We start from the raw sequence: 27,545 nt of genomic DNA on the forward strand, positions 1-27,545 counted from the left end.
TTCTCCGCCTTTTTGCCCAAGTACTGGACGCCATCATTCGACTGACACCCCACCACATCTGCTTCCCTAACACACTGCAGAAGCAGCAGGAAACTAAACAGGGGTTCTACGCAATCAGTGGATTCCCACACGTCCTTGGTGCAATCGACTGCACACATGTACGCCTTGTGCCACCTGCTGCAACTGAACACCTCTACCGCAACAGGAAGCACACACATTCCATCAACGTGCAGGCCATTGTCGATCACCAGGGATTGATCACCAACATCGTGGCTAAATATCCTGGGAGTGTACATGACTCATACATCTTCCGCCACTGCACCATCAATGAACACTTCCAGGATGGATGGTATGGCAATGGACTACTTGTTGGTAAGTACAAAAACCTACATATATATACACTGCACAGAAACCCTCTAGGACACACAACACATACACCACAACAGCAACATGTCGACAGGAACTCACTGAGGTCGTGACATCGCTAGCCATGTTTCCTAAGTCACCATTGAACCTGTCACACATCGGAATTTACTGTACAGCCTAATATGAAGACGTCAATGAGTGTGGTTGCCGAAATGTCACCTTGCAAATTGTAAGTGTCCCAATGACCTTTACATTAATACATTGCATAAGTCTAAAGGTATGGGATGTCCAGGGTACTTTGATATGAACGTGTTAACAACACTTTCAATTTTAACTGTGCATTGAACTATCATCTCACCCCCAGTGAAGACACACGGACACCTGTATCACAAGTCACAATGCTAGGAAGGGCACACTGTACTGCAAATCCCAAAACATACTGCTGACAAACGGTTAGCAGACAAACACTCGTTCAGCCAAGGAAACAACACAATGCAGATGGTATAGCCTACAAGCATAGGATGTCACATTAGTACACAAAAGAGTCACAGACAACACAAGACAACTACTGCCATTAAGGTCTTTTCAATAGTGCCATCTACATCAACATGATCCCATTCATTTTCTCTTGCAGCTGATCAGGGGTATGGCATCCAGCCATGGATTATGACATCATTTGGCAACCCGAGTACAGCTGCAGAGCGTGCATACAACGAGGCCCATAGGAGGACACGCAGCATTGTCGAGCGGACCTTCGGCATCCTCAAGTCAAGGTTCCGCTGCCTCAACATCACTGGTGGTAGCCTCCTGTATTCCCCCGAGATGGTCTGTAGGATCATCCTCACATGTGCAATATTGCACAACATTTGCATCAGAAGAAATATTCCCCTCCTGGAACCAGAGCCACACATGCCTGAAGAGGAGGATGCTGGCCTGCAACAGGAGGGGGAACTACAGAACACAGCTGCTGGTATACGCAGGCGGCAACAGATTGTAAATAATTTCTTCTGAATATGTTCACCTTCACCACTTTAGTTAACTAATTTAAATAAACACCTATTATAATCACCATATCATGGTCTGGCTATTCCTTTTTACACACCTTCATCTCTACTTATCAGAATAAGAGTGTTGCCTCATGGAGCATTGCTGAGATACTGAGTAGGGCACGGAACATCCCAGAGCTTATGTGATGCCTAACATACAATGGTCACATACACACACACTCTTAATGACATATATCATGTACATATCTCCTTTGAAGGCCAATAGCAGAGGACTACAACTATTTCACACATACATGTTGAAAGCAAGGTCCAACGCAGCATATGGCACACAACTATGACACCATCACTCAATAAGGGGAAAATAAGCCTCATACATGAGGCAGTCATTGTGCTTTGGCATCACTAACAGGAATGTCTGACAAGACCCTTGACAGCAGTTAGTCCAACTGCATCCAATATTTGCAAGGAATATCTGTGACTAGAGTTCCATAGAAGCAGAACATAGACAGCACAAGTGCCACACATAAGACATGCATTGCGCACATGACATTCCATGCACATGTCAGCCCATTTCCTAACTCCTGACACACCCATGCACCTGGTCACAACCCACCTGTCAGAAGAGGTCCCTGGAATACTAAGATGTGTACCCTGATAATACCTCCTCTACACACACAGACCAACATTAGCAAACCAGTGCGCTACACCCTTTCCTAAGGTATGCCATTGTCATAGAACATCTGACTGCATGGACGTCAGGTCAATTTATACACTGACTTCTAGTTTCAAAGCCCTGTTAGCACATGTAGATTGCTTCCCCTTGTGAAAATGTCTGTTGGCCCTTAGAATGCAAGTCTCACCTACAGGACTGGTGAAAAACAGATGCAGCCCACACCTGTGATCACCTCCATGCACACCACCCATTTCAAAAAGTACTGCCCCTGATGATGCCTGGAACAGCATAGGAGTCGCCATTATGTCAAATACACCGTCAACCATTGATACTAATTAAGCCGTGTAACACAGCCACTGGGTTCATTTGTCACCTTCAAAAACACAGGACGTCCACAGATTGACATGTCAACTGTCTAGTTTGTCCTCCAAACAGTCTCAGTCAGACCACTGATTATGTAACTTGTCCAGTAGCTGGCTCATGAATCATCTTGCATTCTGTCAGCCTGACTGGCAACTGTCTGTGCGTCACACTAAACTATCCCTGTGTCTACATATGTACCACACTTGCGTTAGCAAACCTGCCATCCATGAGGGGGCATTGGGCATGGGCTTCTTCCATGCATACACAAATACATTGCATAGCATCATCTGCCTTTTAACTGTACCATTTGAGTTACATCCTCTTGGAAAAGCAAAATTCATGGCCCATCCCTTGTCTGGGTTGCACATATGCATGAATGACAAAGTGTCCCAGGGTCATAGGCAGGGATTGGGGACAGGGCTTTCAGACAACCAGCAACCTCTGATAATGTACATGATTAATACACAAATGTCAGAACCATGACAGTTCACACACAGCATCACAGTGCGCACAACATAGTGATGGGCTGTGTGTGGTGAATAGCTGCGAGAATAAACAGCACAGAGGCTATGATGTTCCCAGATGCAGTGGGAAGTGCAGAGGCCAACCTGTGTACAAATTTTGTAATGACACCTGCCGGACAATTGAGACATTATCTCACTCAGCACACCAAGGTTGCCCTGTTGACTGTCTCATTACACATCTTTAGTGACAGGGTGGGACCATCCACATGTTGGTTCACATGTCCACATCTACTTTACTCACATTGATCAACAAAGGATACTAAGTAGTTACAGGAATAGCTGCTACTGACTCATGATGAGTCCTGGTCCGAACTGTGACAAATTACACCCCAAACAATCTACAGGATCATCATTGGACCAAACACATGAACAAGACACCTATGTGCAATTGATCACTGGAAATATGTGGACACGTGCTGTCTTGTATGCTGGTCCACCACAGCCACTTGATAGTTGGGCCTTACTTCTATGGCCTCAACTGTGGTGTCATCATACATATGAGATTGACCCTTGTCTGTCTGTGCAAACAACATGGTACCCACTTCCTCAATGCATGTGTATGACTCACTGTGGAATTAATCAACAAGTGCCTAGGAAGCTCTTACCAATACTCTAGGACATAGGATGTAGAAATTGTGGACCTTTGACATGAACATGCGTCTGCCATCCATCTGCTGCATGCTATGTCACATGTGGTGTCTACGTGACCCTAAAACTTGGAAGTATACTTTGCCGGTGTTGTTACATGTATGACTAACACATGCCCTTGCTCATTCCAATTTTTACTTGCATCTTAGGGTTGGACACATGGACGTCACATTCATACAACCAAATGTACAATAATGCTTCATGTGATGTACACACACACTTGGTCAACCAACAAATTAGTTGTCAAAGCACACACTTTGAGCCAAAGGCAATTAGGTATTGTACATATGTGCGTCACATTGCTATCCTCTCCTTATGGCAAACATGCACAATTTGTGCCACACATATATGTAGGGCACACTTATGACCATCTATGACGTCAGCCAACTGTGAACATACTGTGAAGGGTGTAGTGGATGATGTTCCGCTGCAGTATGATGTCACACATGTGAACATACACCATCAACACCATACTGTCTTCAATTAGCCAATCTCTGATGTGTTCCAAATGTAAAATAACCAAAAAAGAAGTAAAAATGCCCCAAACCAGTTAACGCACTGTAATTTTGACGTCCCTAGCGGTGTGCGTCATTTTTTGTTTACCAAAACTGTATTTGCCTCATTTTTTTTGACGCACAGGAGTGAAATTTAGCCCGCATCCAGATATTTGTACAGTCCATGTATCATTATGTGGATGCGGGTTAATATTCACGTCTGTGCGTAAAAAAAAATGACACAAATACAGTTTTGTACAACAAACAATGACGCATAACGCGAAAAAGGCGGGACTTTTCATACAGGAAGTGATGTAATAGGATATCCTGTTTACAGATCATGTACAGTGGGTGTACTTTCACTTTCACTTTGCAGTCTATGATCCTTCTAGACTGTGGCTGTGTAGAGGATGTTGTCCAGAGATTTTGTGCTGTATTTGTCCTGTGTGCTATCTGTAAAGTCCTTTTGTGAAATAAATATTGTTTGTGTATACTGTAGTACTGTGTTTTGTCTACATGTGTCCATTTATCTTGTGTATTTCTTGTTTGTGGGAGTCTGTTGTGGGTAGTGTTAGTTTGGGGATAGTTGGGCTCTTTTAGTGTTTAGGTTTACTTTTTTTCTGTCTTTTTACCCCTACTTTCACCCATTTCCCCTTTCTATTTCTTTTACCCCTATTCCTTCTCTTCAATTATAAGTATGTCTGGTAGGCCACGTCTTGGCAGGATGAGGGAAGAGGAGTTGGGGGGCTTCATCTGGCTGGTGACACATTTCTTGCCACTCATGATCCAGGCAGGGGGCAGGGTCGTACAGGGGTACCCGACAGAGGCACGCAAAATCCGGTGGGGAAAGGTGCTGCATCACCTGCAGCGTGTGTATGCCAGCCAGAGGAGTGACCACCAGCTGAAGCAACGTTTGGCTGACCTCATCACCAGGGAGCAGGATCTCTTGGACCACCTGGGAATCATGATTGGTGGCACTGTTGGTGAGTACGACTATTGTTATTGTGCACGATTAAACGCTCTGTAGTGACATCACTGGACTAGTGCAATGTCTGCCAGCTAACTTGATGACTGTGTGATTGCTAGCTGTCAGGTAGCACGTGCTCAGCAAACTTACAGGTAACTTTACCATGAAGGAAATTGGTGCGGCCTTTTTGTCAGCACAGCTAACAAAATAGGAGCCAATCATGTCTATATAGGGTATTATTGACAGACAAGTACAGATGTACCAACATTTAGGCCAACAATGTTGACTCAATTGCTAGACTGACTTTAGAATCACTATATGATGCTGAAAATGAGTGCTGCCTTCACGTCAATTGATAATAGCAAAGTGGCTCAAACATTGGTCTCATGTTAGTCTGGTGAGTGTGGAAGGAAAGCGTTCACAGAAGTACTATGAATGTGTGAGATTATTGTGTTTCTTGATCTTTTTGGATACGTGTCAGTTCATGATTTGAAAACATCGTGAAAAGGTGTAAGGTGCCCTCAGCTAACATCTTAAGATGTTTGTTGGAATCGGTTGAGCCACAATCCAAATGTGGATGGCAGTCCAAGTGTATGCACATGGCTTCACATCTCCATGGTTGGTGCAAATCACCATAGCTGGGCCACATCAATTGACTATACTGTAACAACAGGATGGCTTACAGGAGTCACTGCCCCTCCCTCTGTACATTGGGCCTATGTGAACTAAATGTGTCATGGCCACAAGGCATGTTTGACTGGTAATGCAGTCCTCAAGTAACCAGGCGTTGGATGTTTCTCTTGGATGTACATGATGAGACGATTACACTCCATATTTTTTAGTGCTCACCAATTATGGGGCACGTTTGCAACCACATGATAGTTAGGGCCAATGTATGTGTGCAGATATGTTTGTAACTCTCACAGGAGACCCATGCTATGTACAAGTTGGCTGTGAAATATCAGATGCAGTACCATCATGTCTGAATGGCTGCCATGTCCTTATTCAGCCTACACATTGTAAATGATACTGAAAATGTTGCACTGTGCACAGATTTTGAGCACATTTCTTCCTTCCATACCTTACAGGTGGACCGGCGCCCTACACTGTGGGAGAGGTGGCGACATTTGAGGATCCCGACCACTACAGTAAGTGTTGATATGTCTGTTATGTGTTGTGTTTGCTGGTTATGGACTCGTGTGAGTTGGACGCATAGCAAGGTGTGATGCGTTGGGCAAGTTTTTCACTTGTTCCATGAGTGGGAATGCAGTTCTCACATGTTTTGAGTTAGCCAATGCGTATCCAATGGTATCATGCAGGGATTGTAGGACATCCCTGTAGGTCCCACTGTGAGTACAGGGGATAGTCATGTCTCTGACACTTGTATCACCAAGAGTCGCAATGGAAGTCAGCCCCTATTTAGTCAGCCTGTCAGACCCACATTCTCTAAGATTGGTGGAGCTAATAGCTTCCCAATAGACATCTGCTTCACTATTTACCTACGTAAGTTTGAAACAGTAGGTAGAACCTCCTAGCAGCATGTACTTCCACATGTAGTGCATCAAGTCTGTGGAACCTGAGTGTAATGGCCTAGGTGTGCATGCAATTCATGATCATGGGTGTTCTAGCAACTCTGTGTCTGATGTAAGTCAGGCCTCACTGGAAGTATATGTTGTGTACTAAGTTCTGATTTTCCCGACATGTCTGACCCTATGAGTGCTCTAGGGTTTGCTGACTCCAAATTGTAGATAGACCTTACCTGTGGTGTGTCTGTAGAGACAAACATGTGTGGATTAGATTATACACTCCTTGGTGTACATGTTGTTGGCAAATTATAGTTGTGTATCCACCGCCCCCCCTCAAACACGGCCATGGGTTTGTGAATGGGGTACCTAGTATTGATGCTACCAGTATGTTACACATACCTGTGAATAAGTGACGGTTTGGTTGCATAGTAGTATACACACTCAGGTTTGGCACTTGGTACCATACTGGACAGTCTAGTTACAACTTGCAGGCCATGTGGCTTTAGTTTTGCTTTCCGTACACTGACATTTGTAGCCCAGCTCTTGGTGGAGGATATGCAGCATGATTCTTAGATGTTAACTGTCAGAACTCAGATTGCAAGTCAAGGCCAGTTGTTACCCATCTTGTGGGTTATGGATGTGCTTTGTGTGATGTGACCTTTGTTGTCTGGCCTGCCATGTACTTCCTCAGGGACATTCGATGCTCTGTATCATGATATGAGCTGATAGAAGTACAGTAGATGTAATGTCTGATTAACTTGCTGTGCCGTTTCACACAATGCAATTACTAATGTGGCATATCTGCATTTGTCTTCACAGCAGCTAACATGACTCCAGATCAGGTCCGTGAATTTCAGCATCGGGCCATGCGATACCAGCACATCCTGCTGGTGGAGTCGGGGTTCCGGAGGATGGCCCGGCGATATCGCCATGAACGTGCCTCTGGGGCATGGTGAGCCTTCCCACAGGGTGGGCCTACTTTGCCCACCACAGCCACCACAGAAACAACCACCAATCAGAGCTAGGTGGCCACACCCACAGCTGCCTCTGTTGATTCTACATATGCTGGACTTCCTGGCCCCAGCATTGCCACCGGTGCGGGACAGCCCACACAGACTTCCTCCACCGGTACCCAGACTGCCACTGCTCCAGCTGTTGACCCTGCAGCCTTCAATAGACTTGAACACAAGATGGACAAAGTGCTGCGCAAGGTGAGCCACCTGAGCCGGGACGTGCGGCACATTAAACGGTGGGTCAAGGATATAAAGAGGACCCTCCGGAGGGCCAACCTCTAGACAGTTGAATAGATGGACATGATACCCTCCCCTCCCTCCTCTTTCCTTGTTCTTATAGTTAGTGGGCTTAGGGGGCTTAGTGTTAGGTTAGTATAGGCTGTTAGTTTAGTCAGTGTTAGTGGGTGGGGGGTCCTGCTTGTTTCTTTTTTGACTTATTACATGTGTGGGTGGGTGGGTGGCTGGGGGGCTATGTTGGGGTTCTTGTGTGCAAAAAAAAAAATACAAAAAAAAGCAAAACATTTTTTTACAAAAATTACTCAAAAAATATATATTTGTTTAGGATAGTATAGTATGTGTTTAGGTTAGTATGTGTTGTCCTCAATGTGTCTCGTCTCATAAGGGGGGTAGGGGTAGATGTTTAGAACATTTCGTTACATGTGATAAGTAAGTGTAGCTTAGGTTAGTTAGGGACAGTTGTGGGTAATGAGTAATCAGGGTAAATTAGGGAAGGTAAGATTTTTTCTTCAGTTTCCTCATCTATGGTTAGCTTTTAATAAATATTTGGTAACCCCTTAATAGTATGTGTTGAATGGTACTTGATTGTGGGTTTGGATTCCATGTACATCTCTTTTGTACTATAACATCTGTGTCCAATGCTACAAACAAATCCCAACTGAGCTGTACGATTGGCAGCTAACCCAGAGCTACCTTGCAAAGTGTCTACCATTTCTTGCAACCACCAATCACAGTTAATATGGTTCCTGTTAGAAATGGGGTCTTTGGTTGACAGTCAGGTTACCCCCTGTTCAAGCAAGGACCCTCACTCTAGTCAGGGTAAAAGAGAATCACCCTCAGCCAACCCCTGCTTACCCACTTGGTAGCTTGGCAGAGCAGTAGGCTTAACTTCAGAGTGCTTAGGTGTAACATATTTGTACCAACACACACAGTAACTTAATGAAAACACTACAAAATGACACAACATGAAATAGGAAATATTTATCTAAACATAACAAGACCAAAACGACAAAAATCCGACATACACAAGTCAAGTTATGAATTTTTTAAGATTAAACTCAAAAATAGCGCTTAGAAACAAAAATGCTTTGATGAGATGTTAACACGGCGTCGTGACGGAGTCGTTCCCAACAAGCCGACACCAGCGGCGCCGGACACGGAGTCGTGTAGACCCCCAAGTACAGTACCTTTGGTGAAGAGTGAAAACAAGCTGATGCGCGAAGTCGGGAATCGCGGCGTCTGTGCGAAACGTTGAATCCGTGCACTTCGAGCGGCGTCGGTCACGACGTGGTGCGGCGACTTCCACGGAGTCGCGGACTTCAGCGGGGCTGCTGCGGCATTGGGCCTGCGAAGAGCGTTGCGTTCCAGCGAAGGTCACGGCGTCAGGTGCAGGCGGCGTTACCGGATTCAGCAGAGGCGTCGGTCCGAAGTCGTCCGAAGTCGATTTCCTTGGATTTCCACCAGCTTTCCTTTCAAGGACCCAGGGACTGGGTAGGGCACCGCTTGTCAGAGCAGGAGTCTCTCCAGAGACTCAAGGTGCTGGTAGAGAGAAGTCTTTGGTGTCCCTGAGACTTCAAACAGGAGGCAAGCTCTAAATCAAGCCCTTGGAGATTTCTTCACAAGATGGAAGGCACACAAAGTCCAGTCTTTGCCCTCTTCCTCTGGCAGAAGCAGCACCTGGAGGAAAGCTCCACAAAGCACAGTCACAGGCAGGGCAGCACGTCTTCCTCAGCTATCAGCTCTTCTCCAGGCAGAGGTTCCTCTTGGTTCCAGAAGTGTTTCTAAAGTCTGTAGATTTGGGTGCCCTTCTTATACCCATTTTAGTCTTTGAAGTCACCTTTCTTCAAAGGGGACTCACACCTACTTGTGAAATCCTGCCTTGCCCAGGCAAGGCATCAGACACACAGCAGGGGGTTGGAGCCGGCATTGTCAGAGACAGGCACAGTCCTTTCAGATGAGAGTGACCACTCCACCCCTCCCTCCTAGCAGAGATGGCTAATCAGGAAATGCAGGTTACACCCCAGCCCCCTTTGTGTCACTGTCTAGTGCGAGGTGAAAAACAACCCAACTGTCAAACTGACCCAGACAGGGAATCCACAAACAAGGCAGAGTCACAGAATGGTTTATGCAAGAAAATGCTCACTTTCTAAAAGTGGCATTTTCAAATACACAATCTTAAAATCAACTTTACTAAAAGATGTATTTTTTAATTGTGAGTTCAGGGACCCCAAACTCCACATGTCCATCTACTCTCTAGGGGAATCTACACTTTTATCATATTTAAAGGTAGCCCCCATATTATCCTATGAGAGAAACAGGCCTTGCAACAGTGAAAAACGAAATTGGCAGTATTTCACTGGCAGGACATATAAACCACATTACTATACGTCCTACCTTATCCATACACTGCACCCTGCCCTTGGGGTTACCTAGGGCCTACCTTAGGGGTGCCTTACATGTAAGAAAAGGGAAGGTTTAGGCCTGGCAAGTGGGTACACTTGCCAAGTCGAATTTACAGTGTAAAAATACACTTACAGACACTGCAGCGGCAGGTCTGAGACATGATTACAGGGTTACTTGTGTGGGTGGCACAACCAGTGCTGCAGGCCCACTAGTAACATTTGATTTACAGGCCCTAGGCACCTCTAGTGCACTTTACTAGGGACTTAACAGTAAAACAAATATGCCAATCATGGATAAACCAATTACATACAATTTACACAGAGAGCATATGCACTTTAGCACTGTTTAGCAGTGGTAAAGTGCTCAGAGTTCAAAAGCCAACAGCAACAGGTCAGAAAAAAATAGGAGGAGGAGGCAAAAAGACTGGGGATGACCCTGCATAAGCAAAAGTCCAACAGTTCCCAATGTGTTTCTGTTGATAAGTGTGTTTTCAAAGTCACTAACAGTGCTTCCAGACTCGATATTGGGGTAACAGTTATAGGTCTGACTGCAGTGTGATGATCATGCACACCCTTATAAGATGAGTTCTCATTGGCAATCTTGTATTCTTGTCTTCATGACCCTCATACATCATTTGTGACACAGTTCGGCATGATTACCTATTTGTATGTTAACTCAGACACCTTCATTAGTGCAGTTTTTTTTTGTATTTACTTAGATTAGTGTGGCATGTTTATTGTGTTATTTCTGCATGTTGACAACATTTAGCGGGCACTATTTGATGACTTAGTTATCCCCTGAGGAAGCATTCTTCTGTTCTACACAGCATGGTGGTTTCTCACTTCATGAGATTATTCCCTCAGGATGGGCAGAGTATGATGCAATCATGGTCACTGTGCAGATTTCTCTAACTACATAATATCTGGACAGTTGTATTGACAAGCTACGTTATGTGACAGTAGGGACATTTCAATTATCTACTGCGCAGTTGATATGTCACATTACCCAGAGACAGATTTGTTGTGTAAGTGCTATTTATTGAAAAGTGCTGTAGTGCTATATGTACATTGTCCATTATTGTGAGTCCATTATAGTGATATCTTCCATTGTGATCCAACACAAGGGTTTACCAAAATGTTTTGGTCATGCTGGGGTTGCTGTTTCAGACAGTGCAGAGGGACAGACTTAGCCAATGAGTAGGAGAGAGACAATCATTGGGCTCGGTGACAAGATATACAGTGGTTAGCAGAACAGTGCTTGAGTACAGTTGTTGTAAGACTGTCATGTTTCAAAACGCAGGACTTTGGTAATAGTTGGCCATGTGGCAGGGACTAGTGTTTCCGGGTCATTTTCCTTGTGAATGTGATCTGTTCCATGTCTTCTTCTTCTGATGTGTGTGTTGCCTGCTTTGTCCTTTTTGTTGTTGGTTGTGAAGGGGCAACACACACCTCAGTGCTAGAAGACGTGGAGTCAGACATCCCGGTCGCTGCTCCCTGTGAAGGTCTTAAGGGCAGTACTGCTGCAAGGAGGGCCTGCTGGTTCTTGAGAATAGCAGCAACATCACGATGGTAGGCAGCCAGGTCGGCCGTGAGGGGTTCAATGTTGCATTCGTGCACGCGTTGACAGGATTGATGTTGTAGGTGTTGGGTCAACTGTATTACAGCTGTGCTGCTTTCCTTCTGGGTTTTCTGCAGTTCCTGCAAGATAGATGTTAGGGCTTGCATACCTGCTGCCTGATCTGCAAATGACATCATGCACGAACGCACCCCCTCAAGGCTGGCTGCCATATTTTGCATCCCCACCCGCACCTCCTTGGCCAGCTCCCGCTGTACTCCAACTACAGTTCTCTCAAAGCTGGTGCCAGTGTCGTCTGAGTCCTCAGCTGTATTGGAGCTGGCAGGTCTTACAATTGGGGTGGTGGGTGGTTCCTCTGCGATGGCTGCTTGTTCTGTGCTCCTCCTTGTGACTGAAGGTGGGGTCTGGAGGGTTTCAAGGACCTTTTGGATAGTCTCCTGGGGAATGTTTATCGGCTCGTGATCCATGTCATCAGGGAAATCTGGGACAGGCATATCAGCAGGAGATCCATCTTCCTCTGCAATGAAACAGGGTGCAATTAGTGTGTCTGCCTTGTGACAATTTTGACGTGATGTGCCTGCCTTTTGATGAATTCACTTTGTGATCTTGTTTTGTATTAATATCTGCAGTCCTTCAGACGGGCATTGTTTCAGGCCTATGGCCCACCTGTGTGTCACATGTATGTTATTGAGTTATCAGACTTGTCAGCCTCATCGCCTCTAGGTGTTGGTTTATGCCAAATAGAGAATTGCCACCTTCTTGTCCTACTCGACTCTCCGTGTATATCCATTCTCATGGTGAGACCTTTCACTGGCTGTGGGTGTTCTGATGGCCCTGGCAGCACACTTAACAATCTGGACCTGCCCCAATCCCTGATCGTTCACATCGACTTAAATGTAATTGACATGTTGCATATCCTATGCATGGCAATGTTATGATCTGATATGGATGTTGACATTGTTAATGTGTCCTGCTGATGTTGGGTAATGTGTGTTACATTGGATTGCCCTGATAGTCGTATCAGTGTCCTATTTCCTCCTCTGACTGTGCAGGTGTATTTCAGTGACCAGTTACATGTGTTCCCTCCTCAATGCTGTTGTCTGAGAAGTATGACATTTGGGATGTTGCATTGTTACCCAGGCACAGGATGGACCCTGACATATGCAGCATGGGTGTGTCCTTAGTGCTATGTCACTCCTATTGTTGTTTACTTTGGCTGATGTTTGTGACAACTATGGGCATTGACATTTGAGTGTACTGTGGCCTTTGTCTTGTTTCAGGGGATTGTTGCAGATGTCATCCTCAGCCCCTAATTTAGGTGTGTATGTTCCATGGGGAGGTTACTGCCATTGGCTACTTGAGCTGCACACAGATCTGAGGTGGTAGTGGCAACTGTTGTCACAGTTACATTGCAGTTGTCGGTTTGGCTAGAGGATTGCTAATAGGGCCCAAGTTAATGTAGGAATTATGTTGGCTGACGAGTGCCAGGATGTAAGTTTGAAGTAGTGGCCTTCCCTCCTGTCGTGGCTTTCCCTTTGCTCCACCGTTGGCATGACAGCATGCCCCCATGGGACTGTTGTTGGTGTTGTGTAATGGTGTGCCCCAGGTCTTCTCAGAACGGGCCATACTCCCATGCCGTGCCCCTTTACCCATGCCACTCCATGTATTAGATGACTTCCATGCATTTAGTTGTCGGTATCCCCCCCATGCTCACAGTTGACATTTTTGCATTATAATTCCCCATGCGACTTACCCTGCATGTGCATTGTCTCCTGGTAGTCTGCGCTGTCCTGTCCTTGAATCCCTGTGACGATCTCCTCAGGGATGACGGCTGCGACCATCTCCTCCATGTGGTCCAGGGCCTCCTGGTGTGCTGGACTCCCCCCTCCAGTCTGCAGTGCTGCCTTCCTGTTCCTGGCCATCTTTTCCTTGGTCCTGCGTTTGCAGTCATGCCAGCGTTTCTTGCACTCGATGACTGTTCTGCGTACTTCAGTAACACTGTTAATCTTGTCGACAATTTGTTGCCATATAGCCTCTCTCTTACTGATTGGCAACTTTGATGTGACAAACAGTTGGTGCTGGTGTTCCGTCACCTCTTTAACCAGGATTTCCTGCTCCTCTGCACTGAAGGGACACTTTCTTTTCTTCTTAAAAGTGTCCTGGTTCTTGTGTGGGTCCTCCTGACTGGTTCCTGGTCTGCTGTCATCTTCCTGGGGTCTGTAGTGGCATCTGGGATCCATTTTGGCTCTCCTCTGATGAAATGGCTGTGTTTGCTGTGTTTTTTTACGCTATTACGTCAAAAAAACGGCGCATATCCGGTTTGCGGTGTCGTAAATTGACCCACAGTCATTTCCGCCGTGTTAACGTAGTTTTCCTTTACGACTTGACGCCGCGGTGTGCGTCAAAAATAATGACTCCCACCTGTTGTTTGCGCCGCCGTGCGTCAAAGTATAAATCTGACGCCCGCACGGCGCACCAAAATGGCGTTAGCCGGCTGTAATATTTTTGATGCAAAACTGCGCAGGCGCAGTTTTGCGTCAAAAAGTATAAATATGGGCCTTTATATCCACAGTTGCTAGTGGTTCAATAGGATGTGAAGTCAGAGCCTTTAAAACTAAGGGAAGATCCCACAGAGCATACAAAGACCATACAAAAGGCCTGGACATGGAAATATTCTTTAAACGTCTAGCAACCAAATCCTCAGAATTAGAAATATTGTCTCAAGGAGCCATAAAGATGCTAATGGCTGCCCACTGAGTCCTCAACATCCGGTTTGGATTGGGATCAAAAATACACCTGGGCAGCCTAAAAAAAGTGACACACATTTGTGGATTGCACCTTTTCACAAAATGCTACTTCAGTGTTTCGAGTATTGTAATTAAAAGGTAGTTCTCTGAAAGAGGCATGTTTTCTTAACTTCGCTTAGATAAAAAAAATACAAACATTGCCAGGACTCATTGAGCACGGATTAGTTCACAATGGGGAACCACACCTGAATATAAATGAGGCCACTTCTGCTCAGGCCCCCTGCCTCTGCTCAATCTTCAAAGATTAATGGGCTGGCCCATCAAGAATCTTGGAATGACACCTCTGCCCTGTTGGTAAAAGGGAGGTATTAGAGGCTCATCTGCCTCCACGAAGGTTGCTCAGGCTTCCACTAGGCCGCTGGAAGCATAATAAGAACACAGGCACAGTCCAAGTTGGCCACCACGCTGCCCAAAAAATGCAGTCAACAGATGCAACTCAGATACCGGCCCAACGCCCATTGCCATAGTGCCCTCTAACCAATCCATCCTTGCCCCATGGTTGTTATTTAGGTGTTGCCAGGGGTCGCAAATGCGACACCTGGCTTGCCCCTGGCCACCCCCACTACTGCTTTTGCAACAGTTGGCCTCAGAGGTGGTAAAATCAGTGTCAGGCACACAAGGGCAGCCCCACTTTCCATGTTTCTTGTCAATTCTTTATTACACTGAGAGTGAATAATATTTTATGTTTCACAATTAGTGTAATAAATAATGAATTACAATTTGCTGGAATATGACCCTCCCTGGCAGCTGAGATGAGTACAAAATGATTTTAAATGTATATTGTGTTCGCGCTTGTGGTTGAGAGTGTGTTTATGTGAGAAGGATTGTGTTTGTATGTAAAAGTATGTAAATGTTTGTGTATGTGTCAGCATGCATGTCTGAGTGAAACTAAAGGTTAAATGATGATGTAATCTCTGCAACCCCTGGGATTTTTGCGAATTGACATTTATGCCCTGCTCAAAGTGGATGCAGACAATTGTTTCTTGAATCCTTCACTAATGAACTGCAGAATATGATTCAATGTGCAACCGAAAGGGGAGTGATTCAAAGGAGTACACCATTTTTGCAAACTGCCTCAATGGCAACCATAAGACTTAATGGTAGAAGCCTCCTAGAATGTTGGATAGCTACTGTTAAGTGTCTGGACATACCCTTTCTGTAACCCTCACCTCTCAACTTCTATACTGATAGATGACACTTCTCAGAGGAAAGTGAATAGGATACACTCAGAGGGGAGGGGTAAAAGGGAGAAACCATGGATCCTGAACTGCCATTGATTTCTGAAGCGGAAACCATGACCATCTTGACCAAAATGGGACCACCACCACTACTTTTGTCTGTTATCTTAACAGCCTGGCCAACAACTTGGGGACCAGAGGAATTGGAGGAAAAGCATACAGGAGGGTGGACAGCCAGGGAACTGTCATCGTAGTCACCCAACATGGCAGTCTCTTGTGGCATCTGAACAAAATAGGGAAAGCTGTGCATTGTGGCAGAAAGCGAACTGATCTAGTTGTGGTTTCACAAAACATTTGCAGATTTGAAGAATAGCCTGCCTGATCAAGGTCATCTCCTGCGAGGATGGAAACACCCTGCTGAGAGCACCTGCCATCACATTGTCCACTCCCACCACAATGCATACTGCCAGAAGAAAAACTAGATGACTCTCTATCAATTGAAACATCTGAACACCCACCAAATCTGCAATCTGGTACCCCAGTTGTTGAATCACCATATCATCTGTCATGAGAACAAAATTGCATCCCTCCAAATGCCCCTGGAATCCAGGGGCAGCTCTGAACACTGCCATAAACACCCTCCACTTGGAGGAGTGTCTGCTCTTCTGAAGAGACCACCTTGCTTGAATTGACTGCTTCTCCAGAGTGGGCACCAGCCAAAGGAACTGACATCTGTCACCAGAACACTTGAGTGATCCTGTTGGAAGAACTACCCCCCACGAGAGAGAGAGAGGGAGGGATAGGATCCATTCACCATGGTAGTTACCTCCCCATCTTTAGAGTCACTGGCAACAGGACCTCAAAGACCCCTGACGTTGGATGCCAAAAAGATTGTAGATGAATCCATAATGGCCGGAGGTGAAACCTGGCCCATGGGACAGTGAAAACTACTGCTGCTATGTGCACCAGCAGCTTTCACCATCAACAAACTGAATGAGAATGGTTGCTGAACTCCTACAGAGCCAGTGCCCTCAAGGTTATTGCTCAAGACTCCAGAAGGAAGACCTTATTGAGGTCTGTCCAAAATCTGGCTTCTGTAGACGTCAAGATCTTTCCAGGAGTCATCTTGCATTTTCCAACATTGAGAAGGAAGCCATATTCATGAATGGATATGCAGAACACTGCCATTTACTAAAGCATCTGAATCTAGGAAGGTGTGTGAAATAGCAAGTCATCCAGGTACAGATATATTTGAATCCCTTGGAGATGGAATGAGGTAATTAAGGGAATCACCACCTTTGTGAAAACCCTGGAGGCCTTTTTTTTAGGTCAAAAGTTGGCACCTTGAACTGAAAATGCCTCTCTTTTATACAGAACCTCAGGAACATCTGGTTGTGTCAGTGAATCAGAATGTGATAGTAACCGTCCTGTAAGTCTAGAGTGAGACAGAAAAAGAACAGGAGGAATACTGGGTACGTATTGCCTATATAAGCTCTAGCTGTATGGGAGGGGGATATAATTCTCTCATTCTTTTCTTTCTTTTTCTATCTTTTGAGGTGGAATCACCTCATTAGTAATGAATGGGACAAGGGGGCCTTAGGGTAATGAACACACACATTACAATACTGCCAGCAGTTAGTACATGTTGGATGGAACTTAAAAAATACAAAGTACCACAACAGGACACAAGTAGTAACATTCTACATCTGTGCATCTCGAGTTAGAATCTCAAATGATTCATTTGTGCTCCAGAAGATGATAGTGTGATATGACATGAATGTGTGTGATCCATTTCAATAATTGGTTTTACACTTAGAAATACATTTTATAAATCACAGGACATCAATTTAGAAAATGATAAAGCTCCACTTTTCATTGAACACTTATGGAACATACAGCTTGGTCATACAAGGTATGGCAACCTTCTAGGTAATAAACATACGCAAACACAAATACATCACCATGTCTAACCACCTTCAGCGTTCATATTATAAAACTGCAACAGTTTGCTGTCATCTGTAATGAAATATTATTTCAAAAGATATGTAGGTACATTTACTAATAATTATCCTCATGAAAAGAAGCTGCCTATTACATATTGTCTCAGATCCTTTCCTTATTCCTCACCTTAGTCATCTTCATATTGTAATTAGTTAACATCACCCTGGGCCTCCTCATCATAGTCATTATCCTGCACGAAAGGGATGTTCTGCTCCAGGGCAATGGTGTTCAGCACACAACATAACACAGTCATTTGGCACAGCTTATCAGTTGAGTAGAGGAGGGCTCCACCAGGCTTATCCAGACAGAAAATCTTGCTTTCAGGAGGCCAAAAACCCACTTCCTCGGCCTCCTAGTTTGATCAAGTGCCTCATTGAAGCTGACATCCCCTGGCGTTGTTGGATTTCTCTGGGGAGGTAACTGCTACAGTCGGTTGGGATAAGCGTAGTCTCCTGAAATAATAAAACAATCTCATCTAAGAATCACATGGTACATTGTAGTCTTAACACAACAACTTTGTAAATGTTGGTATACATTTTGACATAGTAAGTACCGACATGCCAGACCCGCACATTTCCAGATTGTGCCATCTACATGTTGTATGCTGCTATTGCGCACAAATGAAATTAAAATACCTAAACACAATATGCATATTTATAAATATATATATATTCATTCATATATATATATTTATACATAAATACACACACACACATATATGTATATATATAGAGCGAGAGAGAGAGAGAGAGAGAGAGCCCATTTGTAGCATACAACATAGGCAATTTATTATATAATAAAGTGAAGTGAAGCATAAATACTTTTAAGCCTTCCTTCATTTCAATAAATGTATGAAAAACATAGTTGGTCTAAAGTGATTCTAAAGAGGGATGCATGTTGGTTTTCAAACATACATACCAGTAATAATCATGTGTGGATCCAGAGAAGCACGCACAGATGCTTGTGATATAAAGTTCTGGAATTCACAAAACTTGCACATTTATGGAATGGAGATTGTTATGGGTGCAAAGCTATTGTTCTCTCTTTTGTGGTGGAACCAAAGCAATGTGTGTTACATAATTGACACCAGCCACATGGGGTATTCCACCTAATCCATTAAACCCAGCCTTTATATTGTTACGTTCTTCAGCATTCCTCAGAAATTGGATGAAATTGTTCCTCTGATTCATCATCACTATCAGGAATTGCTGTAGCACACCACTGAAAGTAGCTTGTGACATCCCATTACAGTCTCCTATTGTGCATAGAGATGATCCATTGGTGGCAAAATGGAGCGCAGCCATAGTTTTCACAAGCAGTGTAATAGCTGTTGGGTTTTGATTAAAGGTGTGAAGTACATGCTTCAGCTGTTGACATGAATCCAATGTGGTTTGACAGTTCAGTTGCTATTTGCAGACAATGGGGGTCATTATGACCTTGGCGGTCTTTTTCAAAGACCGCCGAGGAACCGGCGTGCTGAAGACCGCCAGTGCAGGCGGTTTTCCGCTCTGCGAATTATGACTGCTGGCAGCCCTCCGTCCTTTTTCAGACAGAGAGCCGCCAGCAGCCATACTGGCGGTCGGCGGGGAAGTGGAGGTTGCTCCACCTCCACCGCCCGTCATCAGAACACCGCCCACCGAATCACGTCCCGTGATTCGGCGTGGCGGTGTTCTGGTGACGGAGTGCTGGCGGCGGAGCAGCCTCCATGGGTCCCGTCCCCTCCCGGAGGATCAATGGACAAGGTAAGTTGATCGTCCATTAGGGGAGGAGGGTTGGGGGGTGTTGTGCGTTGTGTGCATGCATGGGGGTGTGCATGTGAGTATGTAGAGGAGGTGTGTGAGTGCGTGTATGTATACGGGGGTGTTCGAAAATGTGTGCGTGTCTGTCTGTTTGTATGTCTGTATGTATGTGTGCGTGTCTGACTGTGTGTGTGTCTGTTGGCATGTTTGTTGGTATGTGTGCGTGTATGTATGTTGGTGGTGTCTGTATGCATGTAGGGTGGGGGTGTGTTTCAATGTTTGGTGTAGGGGTGGGGAGGGGGGTCCTGCCACCTTTGGGGGTTGGCAGGGGGGTGAGGGGTGTGGGGGGAGGACTCGGGGGGGAGGTGGGGGGTGGGGGAGACCCCTAGCAGTGCCAGGGAAGGAATCCACTGGCACTGATAGTGCTTACCGCCATGGATTTCATGGCGGTTCCCAACCCCACAAAATCAATGGCGGTCAGCAGGGTCCTGATACCGCCGGTGATCTTGTGACGGCCGCCGGGCTCCAGCCCAGCAGTCGGATTGGATAAGTGGCCGATGACGCCATGGTCATAATTCCATTTTTGTTTTCCACCGGCCTGTTGGCGATATTACCGCTACTTCTCCCCAGTCTGTCAGGGTCATAATGAGGGCCAATATGTCTTTGTTGCATGGTGGTATGGTCAGGAAATGGGTGGAAAACTCTTGACTGATGTCTTCTCAGTCTGCCTGAATCTATCTCTGGTGGTTGGAGAAGGTGTCTTAAAAAATGAAATTTTACTATGTTAAAAATGCATTCTTCACATATATTTATTAACATATATCATAATATATTACTTCATGAAACATCAAAAAGTCGCCTCCCATTTGCTAAATGTGTAATGTTCTTTTCCATTCCAGGTTCAGTATTTTACAGACTTGTAGTCCACTTGTATAATTGATTAATCGAGACTACAACTCCCAAAATGCAATCTTGATAAAGCCAATGAAAATGTACATGAGACATGGACCTGGAACATTTAGAAAATATGTATAAAAGTTTTTTTTTTTTAAATAAACACAAATCTGTCAATGGAGGTTTTTCAAACGCCTAAAATATGTGTGTATTGTACACAGCCCCTATTCCAAATATATAATGAGATAGCAAATATATGTGAAGTTTTTATGATTTATGCGGTATTTCAGACACATAAACAATCATTTTAGGTGTCTCTTGTGACCTCCCTAGTAAGCTATACATGATTTATCCTACAATGCACCTGCCTGATTTTTCAATCACGAGATACTCCGCCTGTCAATATACCCCCTTAGGTTAAAATAGTCCTCTGAATAAGACACTATACAATGGTTGGTGTATATGTACGTTGATGTGTTAATTTCAGTGATGCCTGCATTTATTTGACAGTTTCTCACTTGCCTTCCTTGTGAGCTTCCATGGCAGAAAATACTGGAGACAGGGCCCAAAACTTCACACAAGAGGAGTTGCAGTGTTGCATGAACTATGACTTTGGCATAGTTTTATAATATTTGCTTTCTCACCCATGGGTGACACAAGTAAACTTGTTTCAGTGAACCAGCACTAAATGTGAAAGACAGGTATTGTAACCCTGCAGAACCCTACTCACATTGTTGAAGTAAAGGTATTGCTTTTTAGATACAATTCCTAGAAATGGATCAGGTGCAACATTGTAAAAGAAAGAAACTTGTTTCATTATTCACAATATCACACACACTGCACTAAGAATAATATACACTTTTAAATAAAAAAGCATTTATTATGACAGGAATAGCCTGCTTCTCAATAGGTCTAAAACAACTACACAGGATGTCATTAAAACAACACAAAGGAATATTGTACGTAACATGAGTAAAATGAACATGCCTAACATGTTAAAAAATGTATCTAAAACCCAACACCATAAAACCCACTTCTGAGTGCTACACTGAGACAGCATGGGAACCAGAGCAACTTGCAGTCCAGACTTTGTTAGGTAGAAGAGACACATTGCACATAAAGAATGTCATTATCAGTGGAGTAGTAAAGACAGTGTTCCCTGCGAAGGGCAAACATGCTCTGGGGGTAGTGGCTTCCCTCCTGGACTCGGCTTCATCAGCACTGAGCACGATGTAGAGTCCTAGAAGTGCGCTGGCAGTAGGTGAGACTGTCTTTTGGCAGAATCTTGTGTGATATTCTGGGTGAAAGACCTCTCCTAACAAGTGGTTAAATGGCAGTCCTTATACAACAGTATTATGGCTGTATGTCTGCACTTGTTCTTTTTTGACCTTGACACTTGACCCAGACTGATGTTGCAATAGGTGTTAAATCTATTTAATTAGTTGAATGACCTGACTGATCTGAGATAAGGTCAAATGTCCTAAACTAATAGGAAAAATCGAAAACTCATTTTATCGCACATTTTTGTAGATTCTGAATATTTTTGCAAATGTTTTAAATAACAGTACAATAAATTCTCAGTGATAGAGGACACAGGCTGCAGGCACCAAATAACTAAGAATACGCACTGTTAACTACCTTTGAGATACATTTGCAGATTTTTGAGTTACCATGCAAACAAGCATTAATGTAAATGTTATAGGTCCAACTTGTTAATCATACTGGACCCTTGAATATGGTCTGTTTATTTCCTACTTCAGGGTTGACTAAAAAGTATGAAAAAGAAGGGATTATGCCTGGACAAAAGTTATATGTGCAACGTAGATTTGGCATTAAAACACTTCACAGACTGGACATCTAGGCCTAAAATATTGCTGAACATTTTATTGAAGTGGGTAGCCTTATAAGTGCTGAGGACCACTACTAGCATCTTGAGTGTCTAAATACATGTAGTTTGACATGACAACGAAGCTTGGGATGAACCTTCAGAGTGGGGCTACTATAGCACTGAATTATTCCTGAAGGGAGGACTACTACATAGCTGCTAGTGGTGTCAAATAATAATAGGTTTTGAAACAACAAGTGGCCAAAAACAAAAAACATTGAGACCCATAATGGCTCTTGTAGGAAGTTGGCTCTATATATACTATCTAAAAATGAGAGATAGTGTTCACAGAGTCCAAGGGTTCCCCTTAGAGGTTGATAGTGGCAAAATTAGATAATACTAATGCTCTATTTTGTGGTAGTGTGGTCGAGCAGTAGGCTTATCAGAGGGTAGTGTTAAGCATTTGTTGTACACACACAGGCAATCAATGAGGAACACACACTCAAAGACTGAACTCCCGGCCAATAGGTTTTATAAAGAAAAATATATTTTCTTAATTTATTTTAGAACCACAAGATTCAAGATGTGAGGTAAGTGCATAAAATGCAAGGTACTTCACACAGGTAAGTATAGAACTTTGATTTAAAACAGTAGTATGCACAGTTTATGTTAAAATGGTAATAAGCTATTTTAAAAGTGGACACTGGAAAAATCAATAGTTCCTGGGGGAGGTGAGTTTGGTTAAGCTTCTCAGGTAAGAAAAGCATTTACACAAGCAGTCTCCTGGGCATAGGCATCCCACCGTTGGGGGTTCAAGGCAACCCCAAAGCACTGCACCAGCAACACAGGGCCGGTCAGGTGCAGAAGTCAAAGGAGGGCCCAAAACACATAGGTGCCTATGAAGAACAGGGGTGCTCCGGTCCTAGTCTGCTTACAGGTAAGTACCTGCGTCCTCAGGGAGCAGACCAGGGGGGTTTTGTAGAGCACTGGGGACACACACACAAGCCCACAAAACACACCCTCAGCGGCACAGGAACGGCCAGGTGCAGTAGGCAAAGTAACCATCGGGTTTGCCATTGAAAGCAATGGAGCGACCAAGGGGTCACTTAGGCGATGCAGGTAGGGCACAGGGGGGCTTCTCGGGCCAGCCACTGACTGGGTTAGGATGAGGGCCGCCTGCTGGTCACTCCTGCACTGGTAGGTGGTTCCCCTCGGTCCTGGGGGCTGCGGGTGCAGTGCTTGGTCCAGGCATCGGTTTTCTTTGTTAACAGGCAGTCACGGTCAGGGGGAGCCTCTGGATCCTCTCTGCAGGCGTCGCTGTGGGGGTGCAGGGAGGTCGACTTAGGGTGTCCAGGTTGTTGGAGTTGCCTGGAAGTCCTCATCTGCGGTGTTGGTTCTCCTGAACTCAAGCCGGGGGCATCGGTGCAGAGTGTGAAGTCTCATGCTTCCAGCGAGAAGAGAGAGTTCTTTAAAAGTTGCTTCTTTGTTGCAAAGTTGTTGCAGGTTCTGAGCAGTGCCTCTGTTCTAGAGAGTTTCTTGGTCCTTTAGGTTCAGGGCAGTCCTCTGAGTCCTCAGAGGTCTCTGGTCCCTGTTGGATGCATCGCTGTGCAGGTTCTTTGAGTCTGGACACAGGCCGGTAGGGCTGGGGCCAAGTCAGTTGTTGTCTCAGTCGTCTCTTCGGGGCTTTCATTATCTCCTCTGGACTTGCCGCCAAAAGTGGGGCCTGTCTCCAGGGGGTGGGCATCTCCACAAGCTGGAGTGCCTTGGGGCATTGTAACACGAAGCCTGAGCCATTGAGGCTCAGTGCTAGATGTTACAGTTCCTGCAGAGGGGAGGTGTTAAGCACCTCCACCCAGTGCAGGCTTTGTTTCTGGCCTCAGAGAGCACAAAGGCAATCACCCCAGGGGATCAGAAACTTGTCTCAGTGGCAGGCTAGCACAGATAAGTGGGTCCTGCACTGAGGTATTGGGTAAAATGCAGGGGGCATCTTCTAAAATTCCCTCTATGTGCATTTTGTAATACATCCAACACTGGCATCAATGTGGGTTCATCATTCTGAGAAGTTTGATACCAAACTTCCCAGTATTCAGTGTAGCCATTATGGAGCTGTGGAGTTCATTTTGACAAACTCCCAGACCATATACTTAATATGGCCACACTGTACTTACAATGTCTAAGAATAGACTGAGACACTGGAGGGGCATATTGCTCATGCAGCTATGCCCTCACCTGTGGTGTAGTGCACCCTACCTTAGGGCTGTAAGGCCTGATAGAAGGGTGACTTACCTATGCAATAGGCAGTATTTTGTGTGCATGGCATCCTGAGGGGGATGCCATGTTGACTTTGCCTTTTTCTCCCCACCAACACACACAATCTGCAATGGCAGTGTGCATGTGTTAGGAGAGGGGTCCCTTAGGGTGGCACAACATATGCTGCAGCCCTTAGAGACCTTCCCTGGTCACAGGGCCATTGGTACCACTGGTACCTTTTACAAGGGACTTATCTGTGCGCCAGGGTGTGTCAAATGTGGAAACAATGGTACATTTTTAGTGAAAGAACATTGGTGCTGGGGCCTGGTTAGCAGGGTCCCAGCACACTTCTCAGTCAAGTCAGCATCAATATCAGGCAAAAAGTGGGGAGTAACTGCAACAGGGAGCCATTTTCCTACAGCACTATAACATACTCCTATCAAGAAGTAACCCTTATCTTCAAATGTCTTCTATGTATATTCTTTGACATTTCACACACCTACAGAAATGGAAAGAAAACTATTGATCCTGATTTGCAAAACTAAGCTGCTGCAGAAGAATTATATGTCATGTACCACAGGAATTGGAACAGATTTGTAACCTAGAATGTTTTACTTAACAGTCGGAAGCAATATCATGTCCCTAACATCATCAAACCTTTTCCATACTAGGATTGGTACAATATAATGATGTGTGGAGTAGGTGTAAGATATAGTATGAAAGGTGGATTGACACTCATACACGCTAGGTGCACATTATCAGTAGAAAACTCTAGTAAAATGATAACCTAAATGGTAATATACTAAATGATTAAAAATATGCTAAGTGAATTGTGTTTATGTGCCTATCATATGTGTTAGCTACACATAGAACACATAAACAAAGGCAGAATAAATGATGTGTGCATAGTTAGGAAAGTGTATGTCATAAATACGGCTGTTAAACATTTCTAAAGATCATAAATGTAAGTTGTAATGCTGCTGATGGTGGAGGTAGCTATCCCTCAGTAAAGTTTCAGATATTGTGTCAACCTTGATACAAGAGGTTTATATCATATAATCACTAGTAAGTGACTTACACCTTATCAGGCACATATGTGCACTAATAATCCATCTACAATGTAAACAAGCAGTCATGTGTGATTATATTGTAATTTAATTATTTGCATACGGAGTTATGCAAAGATTGTCTAATGTACTGCAGCTACATTGTACTTAGAATGTGCCTAATAAATATTTTATGCAATACAAATACTATACAGATAGTTTAAACATGTTTTTTTCTCTTATAAGCATCCTCCTGAGCAAGTGAATGAGATGTTTGCCAAGAACTGGAGGCCTGCTGGAATGTGAAAGGCTGTGCTACCAAAACCGAGCGACCCAGAATCACGGATGATGGGGAGAGAAGAGAGGATGCCACACATTCTTCAGATTCTGAAGCCTCCATGTCAGATCAACCCCAAGTGGTAGTGGACCCCAAACTATCTCATGGACTTCCATAATCCACCACCTCGACCAGCAAAATCAGCACCATCCCTCCTGTTCCCCGCCAATGTAAAGGCTGGGATCTCCGTTGCCCAAAGCACCTCAACTTTTGCTCTTCTTCACCATGCAGTAATGTCTGAAGAGACTCTGGAATTGTGGTTAAGCCTCTCTGTAGGCCAGACTGTACTGTTGTGTACCATCCAGGGTGTCAGTCACCAATTACTGGCCTTCCAGGATGGCATACACAATACAGTATGTGCTATACAGAGAGGGATGGCACACCTAAGATCCCCTTCCGACATCATTGTCTTCCACCCACCACCACCACGTTCAACTTCTTCTCTGGACACTTCCTCTTCACAAATCCATCTTCCCCACCATACCACCACCAATCATATCCGTGCCAACAACCCCAACAGCAGACCTGATCTTCACAGTCATACCCATACACAGACAGATAAACCAAAACACACTGGCACACCCACAGACACTCCTACATAGAAAGACAAACATGCACATAGAGACTCACAAACTAGCACCACATCCTCCCCCACCACAGACACATCCAACACACAAAGACTTACATACACCCATCTATCCTCCAATAATACCTGAAATCAGGGTCACACAAACACCCTCAACCCTCACTACACCCTCAACCACTACCACACCCTCCACCATGACCACACCCTTAACCACATCATACCCTCAGCAAAACACACACACTTAGACAAAACACATACAGCCTTACACTTACCATCCAACTTAATCCATCTGCTAATATAGACCAGGTAGTAACCTGTATGCTTCTTCACACATAGTCATATACAAGGCATAGGAAGGAATTTGCAGATCTCCTTGAACTTGAAAAACTGGATATTCCCTTCCTGACTGACATGTGGGCAGATGCAGCGTCAGGCTTCAAAGCAGGTATCCCTGAAGGCTACAATGTAATTAGTTTGGCCAGACAGTTCAAGAGAGGAGGTGGTATAGCAAATATTTACTATAATTATAGTAAGGCAGACCATAAGTCCCTATTTCATCTCAACTATGAAGCTCTTGACTTCAGCTTAAAAATCTGTAAAACCTATTCCTTTACTGATTTATTGATCTACTGTCCCCAGGCAGCCCTAGGGGGAATTTCACTCAGTCACTCTTAGATTTTTAGGAATCATGTGTTGTCTAACCCTAATTTCACAACTTTGGGGGATTTTAGTTTTCACCTAGAGTACCTAGAGGATAATGACGTGGAATACCGAACAGATAATCTCCAAAGTTTTGATCTTATAAATCAGATCAAATTCCCCACTCATGAAGCTGACCACACATTTGACAGCATTTTCACAAGCAATCCTGATTTAGGAGTTGGTAAAATCATGCCATTAGCCTGGACCGGTCACTCAAACTGACAAGCCCTATCCCGAGGTTGACGGTTCCTGAGACCTTAGCAGCATTAAAATATCACCCTTGGAAAATTATAGATAATTTGAAACTACAAAAACTGTTACACGCAACTTTTTCTCCTCTGGATGAGGAAGTCGAGCAAGCAGCAGATAATTACAATAAATGGG

The sequence above is a fragment of the Pleurodeles waltl genome, chromosome 2_1, assembly GCF_031143425.1.
Source record: "Pleurodeles waltl isolate 20211129_DDA chromosome 2_1, aPleWal1.hap1.20221129, whole genome shotgun sequence".
Lineage (NCBI taxonomy): Eukaryota > Metazoa > Chordata > Amphibia > Caudata > Salamandridae > Pleurodeles > Pleurodeles waltl.